Source organism: Notechis scutatus, chromosome 2 (genome assembly GCF_049901735.1).
Source record: "Notechis scutatus isolate UNSWTSFEM ecotype Mainland chromosome 2, rNotScu1.2, whole genome shotgun sequence".
Classification (NCBI taxonomy): Eukaryota; Metazoa; Chordata; class Lepidosauria; order Squamata; family Elapidae; genus Notechis; species Notechis scutatus.
In genome coordinates, this window is record NC_142010.1 from 89574152 (window position 1) to 89590638 (window position 16487).

General features: G+C 38.1%; 1 long non-coding RNA gene across 3 annotated transcripts in view; it reads right to left on the reverse strand.

Moving 5' to 3' along the window:
* Positions 1-16487, reverse strand: part of LOC148132128 (uncharacterized) — a 123545-nt gene that overhangs the window by 47376 nt on the left and 59682 nt on the right. The window contains exons 2-3 of one of the 3 annotated variants that reach the window (XR_015747617.1): positions 8613-8702; positions 4523-4677 (exon numbers count right to left, since the gene is read on the reverse strand). The exons of the other annotated variants lie outside the window; for them this stretch is intronic. This is a non-coding gene — a long non-coding RNA (uncharacterized LOC148132128). The remainder of the gene's footprint in view (positions 1-4522; positions 4678-8612; positions 8703-16487) is intronic. 3 annotated transcript variants of the gene reach the window in all.

Here is a 16487-nt window from a genome sequence, read left to right on the forward strand (position 1 = left end):
TTTCTAAAGTGCCTGTAGGCCAGACAAGGAATAATGGATGGAAACTGAACAAGGAGAGATTCAACCTGGAAATAAGGAGAAACTTTCTAACAGTGAGAACAATCAACCAATGGAACAGCTTGTCCTCAGAAGTTGTGGGAGCGCCATCAGTTGAGACGTTCAAGAAGAGATTGGACTGCCATTTGTCAGAAATAGTGTAGGGTCTCCTGCTTGGGTGAGGGGTTGGACTAGACGAGGTCCCTTCCAACTCTGATTATCTGTTAAATCTGTTAGTATTGGACATGACCCGATGGGGAAATCTTTACATTTTCTTTACTGTAAAAGGGAATGTAAGCCATCCAGAGTTCTATGGGATTGGTGAACATATCAGCTTCAGTAAAATAATAATCATCATCAAAACTGAAAGATTATGGGATAAATAAACCATGGTGGTTCCATTGATTATTGGTACATAAGGCGCCATACTAAAACATCTTGGACAGCACTTAGAAAAGCTGCACATTGGCAAAATTTATCTATCAATTACAAAAGGCACAATGCTTGGACCTGCATGTGTACTACGCTGATACCTTACAACTTCCTAAGTTCTTAGGAACAGCATTTTTTATTTAAAATATTTTATCAATTTTTGAAAATGTTATTTTTGCAAAATCTTTGACTGATATATGTTCACTTCAACATCCTGATACCTACCAATTATTCTATGAAAGATTAGCCACTGGAAGGTTTTTTAGTAGGAATTTCCTTCTATGATGGATTAATCAAGCTAGTATTAGATTTATTTCTCCCTTATCTGCTAGTGTTGTCTTTGTGAGAATTCCAATGGCTGCCACTAGTATTTAACCTGCAATTAAGATTACCTTGATGTGCTCTGAATTAAGTTGAATTAGATTCTTTCTTTTCTTTGCTTAGAGCTCTTGTCTGAAACATAGATACATTTATTTCCAGTCATCAAATTACTTCCTTTATATATCTCCTTAGAGTTTGCCACAACAAATAAAGAGTAGAAAGAGTACAGTTGCACAGAAAGGACATTACACACGGACAGCATCTATGAATCTACACTTCCATGATCTGGCATTGTTTAAATGCCGTATCCTAGAAAAGCAATGTTTTCCCACAGGGCCAAGGTTACCTCCCCCCAACACCCCCGCCTTCTGCTCACATGTAGACTGAGAAGAACATTATGTTCCCGTGCACTTGTTAGAAGAGAATTATGGAGCTGCTAGCCCTAAGGGATCATCATTAAAATGCCTTGGTATTGAAATGTTCTCAGCAGCTTTGACGTCTGGGAAAAGCCATCTGGGAAGGGTCACACTTCCCTGTGAAACAATTTCACCTTAAGAACACAAGACAAGCTGACTTGGCTTTTCCTGTTGCCATTTCCTCATTCCTCATTTATTTGCTACCTTCTCCTTACAAAAACACCTCTGAAACTGGGTCTACCAAAAGTCTATTATTGTGTTTACTGATCTGCTATTTTGAACTGTACCACATCCTTCTAGGGGGAAGTAAAAAGATCAAAACAAATTATAAACTGGCTAGGCCAAGATCTCCATACAAATCAAAAATAAGTAGAACTGAAGTGAAGCGGAGTGGAGTGAAGAAGTTGAAAAGAGAAAACAACTGTGTTCTTCAATATTTTTTCAATCTATTCTTCTATAATTAGAGAAGATGTATAAGATCATAACTTAAGATCTATATTATTTGTATACAAAGGGAGAGATGGATTGAGTTTCCTTTTAATTAGAAGGAGCAAGTATAAGAAAGATCCTGATATTTCCCCCTCCTGTATGTGCACATTATATCAGCCTTCACCCCTGTGTTCAAAAACTCTGTACCTAGCTTTGATATCAGAACAGGTAAGAAAATGTAATTAAAGGACAAGTAGAAAAATGTAATTAAAGGCAAGTAATTAAAGTAGCTTCCACAGCCTAGCGATCTCCAAATATGTTAGGCAACTTCAACAACTCTCAGCTAACTTTGGCCAGAGGTAAGTTGTCAAAAACTGAAGTAAAGAGAACTAAGGCTCAGAAAAGTGCAGACTTCCATCCCATCTCCCTTTTGCTGTTGGGAGTCTCTCACACACATATGTTCTGCTCTTGTCATGGTAGATCAAGCCGTCATATGTCCCTGCTGCTTTATTTAATTAGCTTCAGAACCTGAAGGAAAAGATTTGAAACTAATCAAAAAGAGAAGCAACCTAGAACTAAGCAGAAATTTCCTGACAGTTAGAAAAATTAATCAGTGGAACAACTTGCCTCCTGAAGTTGTGAATGGTCCAACACTGGAAGTTTTTAAGAAGAGATTAGATAATCTAGTCTGAAGTGGTGTAGGGTTTCCTGCCTAAGCAGGGGGTTGGACTAGAAGACCTCTGAAGTCCCTTCCAACTCTTCTCTTCTAATTTTGCTTCTGTTACCTCTCTGTTTCTTCTTGATCCAGATTGTCCATCCAGAGTATTTCTGGAGGCCAGAGACTGGATCTTCTCTTAAGCATGAAGAGTAAATAATGCTGGAGCAACTCTAGGAAGACTGGATCAAAGGAAGGTGCAGAAGGCAAGACCACTTCACCGAAGAGAATTCACTGTCTGACTTGTAGGAAATGTCCTTAGCATTTGGCAAAATTGAAGTCTATTCCTCAGGCCCCATGTAAAGAAAAGACCTCCAATGGCTAAACACCGCCCTCCCATGGTGAATGTCTCAAACTCTGTAGCTGCTTAGAGCCTAAGTAGGCGGTCCAGTCTTTAACAGTCAGCAAAATGGGTCCTGTGAGGGGAAGGATTACTTAAAAGAGGATTTTTGGGAAGGCTGGTAGAAATCAAATTGCTTCTGCTCCAGTCAAAAGAACTAGATAACCCAAACTCTTTTAGAAACATCCCTTCTTAGTTTTTCCTGCAATAGCAGCAGTTTGGGCCATGGGATTCCCAGGAATACTTTACTGTATTGGAAATATTGTTTCAAAGAGATCAAGTTTTCATAAAGGTTTGGTGAGAAAGGGGTTGCCAGATCATATTCTGCTAAAAGTAACTTTAAATATTTATCTTTAAATATTCCAGATATAATAAATCATAGGAGCCACTGGTTTCAGCTGAATTTTAAAATTTACCAGCTTGCTATATTGAGCTAAGGGTTCTTTCAATGAAAACAAGACATTTAATTGTAAAACATTTAACATGGAACTGGATTCAAAAGGGATACATAACTCTTTTATCATTTATAAACTTTGAATGAATTTTCATCATTCTAGCCAAATGTCAGATTAATCACATCAAACTAACAGCCTGTAATTTGCCTGTTTTCCTGGTAATTTGTCAGGCTTCTGGAAGCAGTTAATCTTTCCAAAAAGCCTTGCTGAGATCTGATGGGTAAGATTTATGTAGAAGAGGATTGAAATAAGAATCTAAGAATTTTGTCAAGGACTCTCTTTTCCAAGGAGGAATGTATATATTGGCAACTTAGGCTGTTGTGAAGGAAGGGCAAGTTGTATCTATTAATTCTTCCAGAACTTCTTATTAATCTAGTTAGGACAATCAGTTTCTAGGTTGGTTTTCTGCTCAAAGATAAAGCATTTTTTTTTTTACACAACCTACAATGTAGTGTTGCAAAATTTTCTTATCTAGCATCAAAGCTTTGGCAAAGGATCCTTAGATTTAAGATGAAGTGTTGTGCGTGCTTATTTGTGTTTGACTCTTTGTTTTATTTGTTGGCTAAATAAATAAATACAATTGATTCATTGCTTTATTAATTTGTTGCTTTATAATCTAAGAACCGGCTCTTGCAGTGTACAGACAGACTTTGAGAGGAACATTTTAATAATGCTCCTCTCCGATAAGCAAAAAAATGTGTCAGTATTATCCTGCAGTACAACTGACTACATGTGGTATCTAACTCTTACTGAAGCTAAATAAATGTAGGCTTTATTGGATAAAAGGCCTGTTTAAGAACATTATCAGTCAGTCCATTCTGAATGTGAATTTAGCATGTGTTGATAGTGTCACTGGATATTTTCCATTATAGCAATAGCACTTAGACTTATATACCACTTCGTAGTGCTTCACATCCCTCTCTAAGCTTTTTACAGAGCCAGCATATTGCCCCCAACAATCTGGGTCCTCATTTTACCCACCTCGGAAGGATGGAAGGCTGAGTCAACCTTGAACCTGATGAGATTCGATCTGCCAAACTGCCAAATTACAGGCAGTCGGCAGTCAGAAGAAGTAGCCTGCCATATTGCATTCTAACCACTGCGCCACCACGGCTCATTATGCCTATCTTTGACTTTTTCCCCCTGCATGTTTTGTGAAAATAGGATAGATCCGTTGCAAGAGAAAGAGAGTACTGCCATCATCACCAGCACCCCATGATAATATTAATAAATATGCAGCAGGATCAATTTCCTGTAAAGATTGAAGCCATGTTTGGCAATGCTGTAAAATGTTATCGATTATTCCATGAAACTGTTGGAGAAAAGAAAGTTTATACAGTAAATAAGTAAATAATTCCTTTATGGAAGAATCACTTACGTTGCGTGTGGATCCACTCAATCAATCCCTGGTGTTTTGTCAGAGATTCCAGAAAGCCATGCTAGTAAGTGTTTCAGTTTATTAGTTGCCAGTCCATAGGTACATAAATCAGCTTCAAGTGATGTCTATGATCTTTTAGGTCAATTTATGGAAAGCTTAATTTGGATAGGGAGGAGGGAACCAATAAAACAAATTGATCAATACCTGTGTTCCCATCAGCCAGCTACCAAAAGTATGTATCTATATGCCACTAAAACTCTCATTTGTTTATATGTTTGTTTGTTCATACCTCCAAATTAGCCCAAATGGTGCATTATGCCACAATGCCAGCCTTCCTAGGTATATCAGACAAGAAACTTGACCAGATGAACTTTATTGTAAGGGCTACATTAGCAGATTCTTGTAAGTTGGAACGTACAAACTTCCCTCCACCACTTTTAAATGTTTCATCCATTAGGTTGGGTTCTTCCTAAGTTTCCATCTCTTGACCGTTAAACCACTGAGTAGTCCTGCCTCTCTTGTCTGTTTGTTTCTGAGGCAACCTCTCTTCCCTTCATTCTTCAAAGTCATCCACACCAGAGGTGACATTCAGCAGGTTCTGACCAGTTCTGGAGAACCAATAGCGGAAATTTTGAGTAGTTCCGAGAACCGGCAAATACCACCTCTGACTGGAGATTTTACAGTATCCTTCCCCTGCCACGCTCACTAAGCCATTCCCACAGAATTGGTAGTAAAAAAAAAATTTGAATCTCACCACTGATCCACACATTCCATTTTTCAATCAACACAACCATTTTTCAATCAAGTTACCTAAAATCCACGAACTTAAAAGAATGTGCAAAAGATCTGGGGTTCATTATTCCTGAGGAACTGAAATTTCCATGATGTTCAGACCAGTTTTATTTGAAAATTTGTGGCCACTGCAGTGTCTTCCCCGGTCATATGGTCATAATTTCCAATGCCCCTATCCAGTTTCCCTCAAGCAAAGTTTTTTTTTTTTTTTTTTGCCTTCCTGTGGTCTTTCTATCTATCTGTTTAGGTAAATATGTATTGATTTATTATTGAAGTTCATTTGCCACTAAAATTATTTTTTTCCTATTTATAATATATAGTCTTATTAGATGAGCATAGCACTGAGGCGAGAAAAAAATAGCCTAAAATTTAATTTTCATTCTGGTCACATCAGACTGCACTATCTTTCTCTCGAAAGAGGACCCAATAGGTCCCAGGGTTGTCTAGTTTCTTATAAAATATATCCTCCAACTGCAAGTTTCATTTTGTTTAGATATCAACTGCTGATTTAAAATAGTAAATGCTCAAGTCGCAGAATTCTATTGAAGAAAATTAGGAAGCAACTGCTAAAAGTATAAGCATAGGTAGTCCTTGACTTGCAACAGTTCATTTAGTGGCTGAAGTTACGACACTGAAAAAGTGACTTGTGACTGTTATGACTGTTGTAGCATTCCCATGGTCAAATGATCAAAATTCAGATTCTTGGCAACTGACTCTTATCTATAACCAGTGTCCCAGGGTCGCATGATCACTTTTTGTATCCAGATTCCAGATTCATTTAACAACCGGGTTACTAACTTAGCAACTGCAGGGATTCACTTAACAACCGTGGCAAGAAAGGTTGTAAAATGGAGCAAAATTCACTTAGTGACTGTCTTGCTTAGCAACAGAATTTTGGGGGTCAATTGTGATTGTAAGTCGAGGACTACCTGCATTCCCTTTCTGCAGTCCTATTCAAACAATATAAAAGAAATACTAAAGCCATTCCTCGGAAAGACCCTTGTTAAGCACTTTGTAGGAATGCAGCTGTTTTCTGGAGACAATATAACAATAATTAGTCATGTAAATTGTGCCGTCTAGTTGCAAAGCCAGCTACGTGACTAGATGCCCGACTAATACAAACTGAAGGTCTTGCAGAAATGTCACACATTGCGTGAGAACATATGGCCCATAAAATGCTATCTATAGATGCTCCTTAGGAATACCAAGTGTGCATGGAGGAAACATAGAGCACATCTCTAAAATATATTTTTGCCAGTTAGTATTGTGGCTAACTTACCAAATTGAGTTATAATTAGCCTCCTGCCTCTCTAACCTGGGTTTGGAGCTTGCATCTCTGAAATCTGTGTAGACTTTCATTTCACCAGCTCCGTTTTAAACATTTCCCAAAATATCCTGATTACAGATCTGCATCTTCTCCTGATAATTTGCCTTGCTATGTGGCAGGGAGCGGCTCTGTTTTTAGTCGGGTAGGTCTGGCTAGCACTGCTCATCACGCCACCAAGACATTGACTTCAGTTCCCAGCACTCGGGGTGCGAATTCTTGGAATCGGTTTCACTCTTTGGGTTTAATGTGTTTGATGGTGACCAAATTTCCCCACTTTGATTTCTGTACCAAGTCAGAAGTGCTAGAAATATACACCACATGTTTACATGACGCAGGTAGCTCTATTCTTAGACACAATTGCACAAGACTGTTGGCTGACTTTGTTCTGCTAACATCCTTGTCCACACCCACCCTCCTACGTTGGTGACTGCGCTTATAATTTCCTAAATGGAGCCATTCAAAAGATTAAAGTGAAGCTCTCAATCAAACAGCAGCAGCAGCATCCAAAACTTCCAAGTCAAATTCCTTTTTCCAGCTCCTAGAGTAAGGGGAAGATCTTTAGTACAAGCCATCTGAAAGAGACTTGAAGAAGTTGCATTGTTATAAATATAAAAACAGAATGCAGTGCCTTCTATTCCAGAATATAAGTGAATAGAGAGTGTCTCTTTCCCTAAGCAGAAGATGCTGTTGAGAAGTGATGGAACAGAAGTAGCTATTTGGCAGCAGACAACAGCCCTGTGCATTTCATACCCTATCCTTGATGACTTATTTATTCAATTTATATCCTATTTTTCTATATCTAAACAGAGTAAAACAATTAAACTTAATGCCAAAATTAACAATTAAATGATTGCTGAAAGAGACCTATCTTTCCAGGTGTTCTAAATGCCAAGCATGATGAAAACTGATAGCACTGAAGTAAGATTTGAATAGTCATATCGTCCATTAATCATTATGGAGAAAGGAACCCTCCTTCATTTAACTGGAAGACAGTAAAAATGTGGGATACAGCTATTATAACAGAAAGAATAATGCTGGATCATTGGGCTCAGAAAGCAAACATCTTCTAAGCGCAGATATCTATTCCCTTACATTAATATTAATGCCTAATATTATGTAACACTTATAATATGTATTTATCCTCAAGCACAGAGAAGAGCATTTTTAGAGGTAGGGATGCAGCTTTTAATTAATTGGTGAAATGGTAGAGAAAGACCAAGGATGAATGTGAGAAACAGATTCAAACCACACACAGCTGGACAAGATCAAGGAAGTCAAAACTTCTAAAAACCTTGGAAAGCACTGGAAGCATTTCCCTGCCTCTGTTATTGTGTGTTCATTAAGACAGACTTTCTTAGAAGGATCTGAAACATTTCTGCCCACCTGGGCTAAAATGCTCTGATCAGTTAAGCCACCAGCTAACTTTTCCTGCCTCTTAGTTGTTGATGTCTGAGTTCTTTTCCATTCCTTTCCTTTTCTCCACACAGTCTCTGATAGGCGGTGGTATCCAAACATCACAAAGATTGCTGGAAGGCTCTTGGGTGAAATATTTATAGGACATGCAAAGAGCTTCTGAGTTGTGTGTTCTAAGCTTCCACTAGAGGAGTATTTGCTTCTGTCACATTGCAGCCAGTAGCGGGATTCAAATTTTTTTACTACCGGTTCTGTGGGCGTGGCTTGGTGGGTGTGGCAGGGGAAGGATACGGTAAAATCTCCAGTCAGAGGTGGGATTTGCCAGTTCTCCAAAATACTCAAAATTTCCGCTACCGGTTCACCAGAACTGGTCAGAACCTGCTGAATGCCACCTCTGATTGCAGCACCATTTGTTTGCTTGTTTATATTCATCATCACCATCATCATCATCATCATTTTAGTCACTGTCTCTCCACTGCAGGATGAAGGCCTCTTCTGCATGTTTCCAATCAAAACAGTCCTGATTTTTCTTTTGCCAATTGGGCCCACAATACTTACTGATGTCATCAATCCATCTTGTTTTAGGTCTCTTTTCATGGATGCTTTTTATCAAGCATTCTATGACTGTCTTGGTCCAAGTTCTTCTTGCTAGAGTAGAGTAGAATAGGAGCAGAGTAGAAGTAGAGTAGAACAGAACAGAGTAGAATAATAATACACTAATCGGCATCTATTAAAATAAAATTTCATTGCATATAGCTTTCAAAAGGTCACCACCTCCAATATACACTACATAAACATGACTAAATAAATAAATAAAAATTATGTATATACCCACATATAATATATGACACAGAGAAACAACCCAGTCTAGCTCAGATGTATACATGTACATGGCGAGAAAAATGAATCTTGCGAGTTTACTAGATGGATGGCATAGGGAACAAAGCTCTTACAAAATCTGGTAGTCCTGCAAGAAATACTTCGAAAACTTCTTCCAGAGGAGACCAGCCATTTCCATTTCAATTCTTTTATTCTCTTGATGATATCATATACTTTCATTTGTTCTCTAATCCATGTGCAAGTCTTTGTATCTTATCTTGTGATGCTGAGCATGCATCACTCTTTGCTCCACTTGCAGCTTTCGTATTGATTGTGAGGTTAGTATCCATGTTTCCACTGGCATATATTAGAGCAGGTAACTTTTCTCTTCAGACATAGGGGGAGGTCGTTCTTGAAAATTATGTTCAGCTTGCCGAATGCCTGCCAACCACATTTAACATGCCATCAATTTCCTTTATTGTATCACCTACCATTGAAATTTGGTGGCCAAGGTATATGTTAGTGGTCTACTGCATCTAGTTCTTTTCCAGATAGAAATATTTTTCTTTCTTTGGTGAATTTATTAAACATAACCTGGCTCTTTTTCAGATTTACTTTTAAGCCAAATGATTCTCCTGCTTTGTGCAGTTCTTGTATGTGTCTTTGTAGCTTTCTGGATCTTGTGAGACAAGAACAACATCATCTGTAAATCTTAACTGATTCAAATAGGCACCATTGATTTTTATTCCATCTTTTGCCCAATCTAATTTACAAAATATTTCTTCAAGGCAAGTTGAGAAAAGGATTGGTGATATTGTATCACCTTGTCATACATTTCGTTCTATATTGATTTCCACTTTATGTTCATTAAGGCAAATTGTCGCCATTGTGTTTTCATATATTGATTGTGGTAAGTTTATACAAGCAGTGTCTACGCCTTGGTTGAGCAATGCATTAATTATTGCCTGCTGGAATACTGAGTCAAATACCTTTTCATAGTCAATGAAAGTCATGCACATAGACATGGTGTACTTGTGCCTTTCAATGACTTGCTGAACAACCTGGAAATGATCCATTGTGCTGTAGCCGCTTCTGAACCCTGCCTGTTCCTTTGCCTGTGCATCACTTAATGTACTCAATAATCTTTTTGTTATTATCTTGGTGAAAACCTTGTAGATGACTGAAAGAAGGCTTATTGGGTGATAGTTTTTAAAATCATCTTGGGCCCCTTTTTTGTGTATAAGAATCACTTCTCTGAGGCATCTTGAGTATAGTTTTGTTAGTATCTTATGTAATCTGTGACTACCAGCATTTCCTGAAGCTTTGCCATTTTTCATTGATTTTATGGCACTTGATACTTTCTCCACTAAGATATCTGGCATTTCCTCTTTTGTGGGTGTTATTACTTTTGAGTGATCTTGATCTTGGTATAGCTCTGAATAGAATTTTCCAAGTTATTTCCAAATTTCCTGTTTTGTTCTACACACAGAGCCATCTTCATGTTTTAATGCAAAAACTTTCTTTCTTGTATTTATAATCCTGCATTTTGCACTATTAATCCCTTTGTTTTCTTCAACTGCCTTTTTCACAAGCTTCATGTTAAACTGTACTGTTTCTTCTTGGATATGTTTTCTTATGGTCTTGCAAAATTTAACATATTCCAGTTTATTAATGAAACTTCCAGTATTCTTCCTTGTCTGATATTTTTCATTAAATCAATAGTTTCATCAGAGATTTTTGACTGTACAAAGTGTTTTTTCTGGTGGTGCTATAGATGTAGCAGGTTCAAGGATGTTTTTGAATATTTGTTGATATTAGGTCATAATGTTCATCTCTTCCAAAACTTGAAATAGATGAAAGTGATTTGATAGATTAATCTCAAAATCGCTGTTCTCCTCTAACAGCTTATCACTCTTTATTTTTGTTTTTTGTGACGTCTTTATCATTTTCATATGTTCTTTTTGACAGTCTATCTTCACTTTAGCTTGTACCATTCTGTAGTCACTTCCAACTTAACCAATGCTATAATGGAATGTGTGGACAACCTTGGGGAGGACAAAGAAAAGAGATGCTGTCTAGGAGCAGAGAAAAAGAAGCTCCCAAGAACTAAACAGTCAGAGAAATAAACTTAGGAAGGACCTACCCTAACTGAGCAGATACTTAAAAGTGGTGGAAATTTGAACCTTCAAATCTGCAAGTTTTTGTTACCTTACAATAAAATAGATTTAGCTCATCTACCCAAGCTTCCTCTCTGGTTTATTTCAAAGGGATAAGAGAAGAAATCTGAACAAATGCGCACATGTTTTGTTATTCCTTACTAAGAGAAGATTGGGAAAAAATGTTCAAAATGCTTGCCTCTAAAATTTGCATACTTATATACTCTGTGTGTGTGTGTGTGTGTGTGTGTGTGTGTGTGTGTGTGTGATCACAGGTATTCCATCCTTTAAAAAAAACATCATCACAAGTCTATTAAATCTCACTTATAATAGCTTTGAAAATACTTAACATCATGATGTAAAACTGAAGTAAAACTGGATATTTTTATACTGGCCCAGGGATCATCCCTTATATGGCCCATTGATTTCCAGTATACCATAGCCAGAGTTTAATTGGATCAGAAACTGGGAGTTTATTTTATTTTACTTTTGAGGGGTCCTTGGTGCACTCCGAGCTTGGTTTTTGTTTTTTCTTGCAGATGCTTCATTACCCAAACTAAGTAATATCAGTGCTCAAAATTAGCACCAAGGATCCCTCATTTCAACCCTGAGCTCTATTCTCCTTTATTGGTATTCTACTTTTATAAAAGAATTAAGCTATTGAAAACATGTGTATCACTTGGACGTGCTAAATACATGACGAAAGGTTGATTAATCAGCCCTTGGGAAGGAAAAGCCAGGATAATGGGTTTGGGAGGCAAAAATTAAAAAGTTGGAGACTGTATGCAATTGAGAGAACCCCTCGGATCCATAAGCCTGAATACACTTGGCAAAGCATCCAGATGAAGTATTGGCAATCTCATCCAATCTCAGCACCTCTCTACCACTCATTAAAGCAGCTTGACTTTATTCCCTGTGATCTTGAGAAAAGGGTGATGCTACTTCAAAAGTTACATTAATTTTAATGGGTGGGTTTCCTGATGCAGCAGACCCTGTGAAAACCTAAACAGAAACAAAAGTCCAGCTGCTTCATTAAGGGACAGAGAGATACTGCATTTAGCCAAGATCTGAATCAGTTTTGCACACTTCTAATAAATAGACTTTCCCACATGTGAAGTCTGCAAGTACTTATAGCATTCAGTGAAATTGACAGCCATGTTACTATCCTCTGCTCCAGGGATGTCAAACTCCGTTGTCATGGTGGCGTCACATGACGTATCATGACTTTTCCCCCTTTCGCTAAACCAGGCATAGGTAAGGCTGTCGCATAATGCATCCAGCCCAGGGGCCACATGTTTGACAGCCCTGCTCTACTCATATTCAAAACAGAACCAAGGAGATCTTTCCTTCTTAAGTATCAGTTCTTTTAATGAATCTGTGCGTAATTTGTTCTGATTTAACTAGTGCCTACAAAATTGGCAGTTCTAACTTCTTGACTTTATTACAAATGGGTCTATGGATTTCTGCAAACAGAGACACCAAACAACCAAGATGAATAGCTGCCAGATATGCACAAGCTTTAAAAACAGTCAGGAATAGTTTGTTCCCAGAACCTGAACAAGTTCTGGGTCCCAGCACTGTCCATGGGAACTAGGCAAATTTCAAGACCTTTGCCCTTGCTGTCCTTTTTTTGGATTTTGAGAAAAGAGAATGAGTGAGAGGAGACAGTTTTATTTTGGAAGTCAGACTTTATTGCAGGGGACTTAAATGCTGGAGGAGGAAGGTGCACTTAATAAGGAGAGACTGATAAGACAGCAGGGAAAAAAGTGTGACAAGAATACTTTCAATGAGTTTAAGCCATGCCCTTTTTAAGATAAATAAATAGTTGTGCTGGGGGGGGGGGGAACTGCAATGGAAAGTGGCTATACATACACACAAATATGGAAACAGCCAGGAGCAACTTCCAAAGTCTTCATGTGAACTTGGAAAAAGCCAAGGCTGCTTTAATGATCTAAGAAGAATTATTTTGTACATATGTTTTGTAGATTGCAAAATATGCTGGAGTGGTTATATTAGTATTAACTAAAATGTTACAGTATTTTGTAAATGCAAAATTAATTATTCAATAATTTAGAAAATCTCAAAGTTTAATTTCAAGAACACTCAAGGAAGCTAACATGAAGGAAATTTACTTATTTATTTATTTTTATCCTGCATTTATTATTATTTTTAAAATACTGCAAGGCAGCTAACATTCCCAATACATGTTCCTCATCCTATTTTCCCTACAAACAAGAATCATCTGAGGTGAGGTGAAGTGAGAAAGAATGCCTGGTGATTGGCTCAAATTCACCCAGCTGGTAAAATTAATGCAAGCAAGCTTCCAAAAATTTGAATTTTAAACTTTGAGACCACAATGGAAAAGGCCATAGAGATGAGCAGCATCTCCTAGTCTCCAATTATTAATTTGAAAAGTGGGCAGATTTAGATGGGGAAAAAATGGAATTTTAAATTATTCCAGTCAGAAATCAAATCAGTTTTTAGAGTAAATACTACAGGACGGAGAGGGAAAATCTTACATTTAAATGTAAGATTATGGAGGCCTTCCTTTTATTCTTTTACTTTGCAATTTTAGAAAGAAAGAAAAATGTTTTGGTCCTTTTCTCAACAGTATAGTAGAATCTCAACCCTAGGAATGGATGTTTCTTGGGAAAATAAGACCAGCCCCAAAGTCATAAGATACCATGTAAGTTGTTCTAGCCCTCATGGCAGGTGAGTGTGCGCACATCTCCACTTGCAGGAGCAGTGAGTGAGCACGCATGTGTGCATATCCTCCATTTGTGCAAACGGCCAGTGTGTGTGTCCACTGCTCACACAAAATTGTGCATAAGTGTTTGCCAGCCATTCAAGTGGAACCGTCCCCTCTTCTTCCCCTTCCGCCTCCCCATACCCCGCTGGTCCACAAAGCCAGAAAGGTTTGGGAACTCTGCTCTAGAGTAGTGCAGTTGTTGTTGCTGTTTTTTGGCAACTTTTAAGATGTGGGGATTTCAACTCCCATAATTCCCCAGCCAGCATGCTGGATGGGGAATTCTGGGAATTGAAGCGCACAAATCTTAACATTGCCAAGTTTAAAAAATACTGCCCTACAGTATTTATCTTGCCATACTATGCAAAAAAGAGGGTACAATGGCTCAGCAGTTAAAAACACTGAGCTTATCAGCTGGAGAGTTGACAGCCCATGTTTGAGACCCCGAGCTCCATGCAACAGGGTGACCTCCCTTTACTTGCCCCAGCTCCTGCCCGCTTAGCAGCTTGAAAGCATGCAAATGTGAGTAGATTAATAGGTACCATTTTGGTGGGAAGGTAACAGTGTTTCATGCACCTCTGTAGCAAAATCAGCTAGACAGTGTCACTTCTTGGGACTGTGAAATTGGATCTATTAGAGCAGGGATGTCAAACACGTGTCATCATGGTGTCATCATGTGATGTATAGCGACTTTTTTCCCCTTCTCTAAACTGGGCATGGGCGTGGCCAGCACAAGACGTATCTGGGCCACGGGCCACGAGTTTGACAGTCCTGTATTAGAGCTTCCTGTAGCTGTTCTGCCCTTTTGCAATTCACTTTCCCATCCAATCTGATGAAAAGTGCAGAAGAACTCAAGTCTTATAAGTAATTGCTGGACATTTCGGTTGATCCTGTACAAGTATTGCCTTGGGGTAATAATTACTCCTTCACAGAGAGGGAGAGAGAAAGCGGGAGGGTGGAGAGAAAGAATGAGAGAGAGAAACTCCAGACTAAACTAACCTGAACCCTTGTTTCAACTCTGGATTGAACTGACTTTATTTTAGCCTTGGTTGGTTGCTATGTAAACAAATCAATCAAAACAAAATAAGCTCCCACTTCTCTGTTCTCTAACCTTGAGGAGTTATAGTCTCTGAGCTATGTGAACTAGCCATAAACTGGCTTCTACTAATTAATCCTTGGAAAAGTGCATGAAATTGTTTGGGTACTGGAGCTATTTATTTCTTCTCTTGGCTGAAGCTATAATTTTTCATATAACCATTAACCCAAGTTAAATTAACTCATTATTTGTACCATAATAGACCTGCCTGCTCTTATTTCTGCCAACTTTCCAAGACTAGGATTTGAAGGTTTTGCTTTTCATCGGTGTTTTTGCATAAACAACTCCAATCAGTTTTTGGAGCTTAATAACTTAAATAACTTAAATCTTAAGATTTAAAATAAAGTATGCATGCCTATGATTATGGAATAAAGATTTTCAAAAGTAATAAATAGATAAATATGCAATCTCTTTACAGCAGGGACCTCAATATGGTTTTTAAAGGCTTGGTTGCAACTGCTTAAGACTCTTTGAATGTTGCTCCAAATTGTTATGCTGAACTTTATTAAATATATAGAAAAGCCACCCTATTAGCTACTTAATATGACATAATTGGGTTAATTAAATTAAAACCAACATTTTCTTTGGCTTCCCTCTCCCTACTTGGTAGCAGAGCCAGTGTGTGCCTACGGAGTGAGGACATTCTGCCCGCTTACTGTTTCTGAAATGTTTGTGTGTTTCCATCCTTGGTCTTTTTAAAGTATGTTTAAATGTGCCTTCTCCATCATATAATCTGTGGTCTCGTTTTAACGCAGAGAGAGGAATTTAATGCAGGGAGATGGTTTGTTTCTTCTAATCTATTACTTCATCGTACAAACATGGGTTAAAGCAGAATTGTTTTCCACAATTTTTTAGTCTGTTTGGAAATCTGAAAAAGTGTCACAGCTTCACAGGTATCATTGGCAAATGATTGCCATGGGGGAATTATTTACCGCATGGAGAATCAGGGCACTTACATTCTTGGCCTTTGTGGTGCTCTTGAACTGGCTCCATGCCCCTGTGACCATACGCAACTGAACTATTTTACTTTTAGCTCGGTTGTGGTACAAAAGAGGCATTGCTCTGAAATGCAGTGTTCAGTGGAAACGCCAGAGCTTGGCCAAACTTGAAGGTGACCCATTTCCCCACTGGAGAACAACTGATGTCATTGAATGTCCCTTGCAACAAAATCTAGAAAAAAATACTGTTATTTTCAAATATTAAGTGTTGCTGCAGAATTTTTTCTCATAAAACAGTACATTTAAAAGTCAAATAAGGATTGCCAGAACCTTATCTGAATAAATAGTCAGTGAGGACAGTTTCATCACTGTCTTGGAGGGGGCCTTAATTCATACGCATTTTTACTGGGACAGCCTAGTAGAGAAATAAAAAACAGAATTAATGTCTGTGCAGGAATGAACACATGCTCCTTTCGGCCATCTTAGAACACAGCTTTAGAACGTTTGCTATGTCAAAAAAAGTTTGATGTTTATCCCAGCTCTGTCCTTTGTTTGATGTTTGTTTGTGGCAGATTTTGTAAGCGTACAATTTCCCACTGAAATGCATCCCAGCCTATAATTTTTATTTCCTGTTCTGATGCAATATGCTCTTACCAACAGCAAAGAGTATGCAAGTCA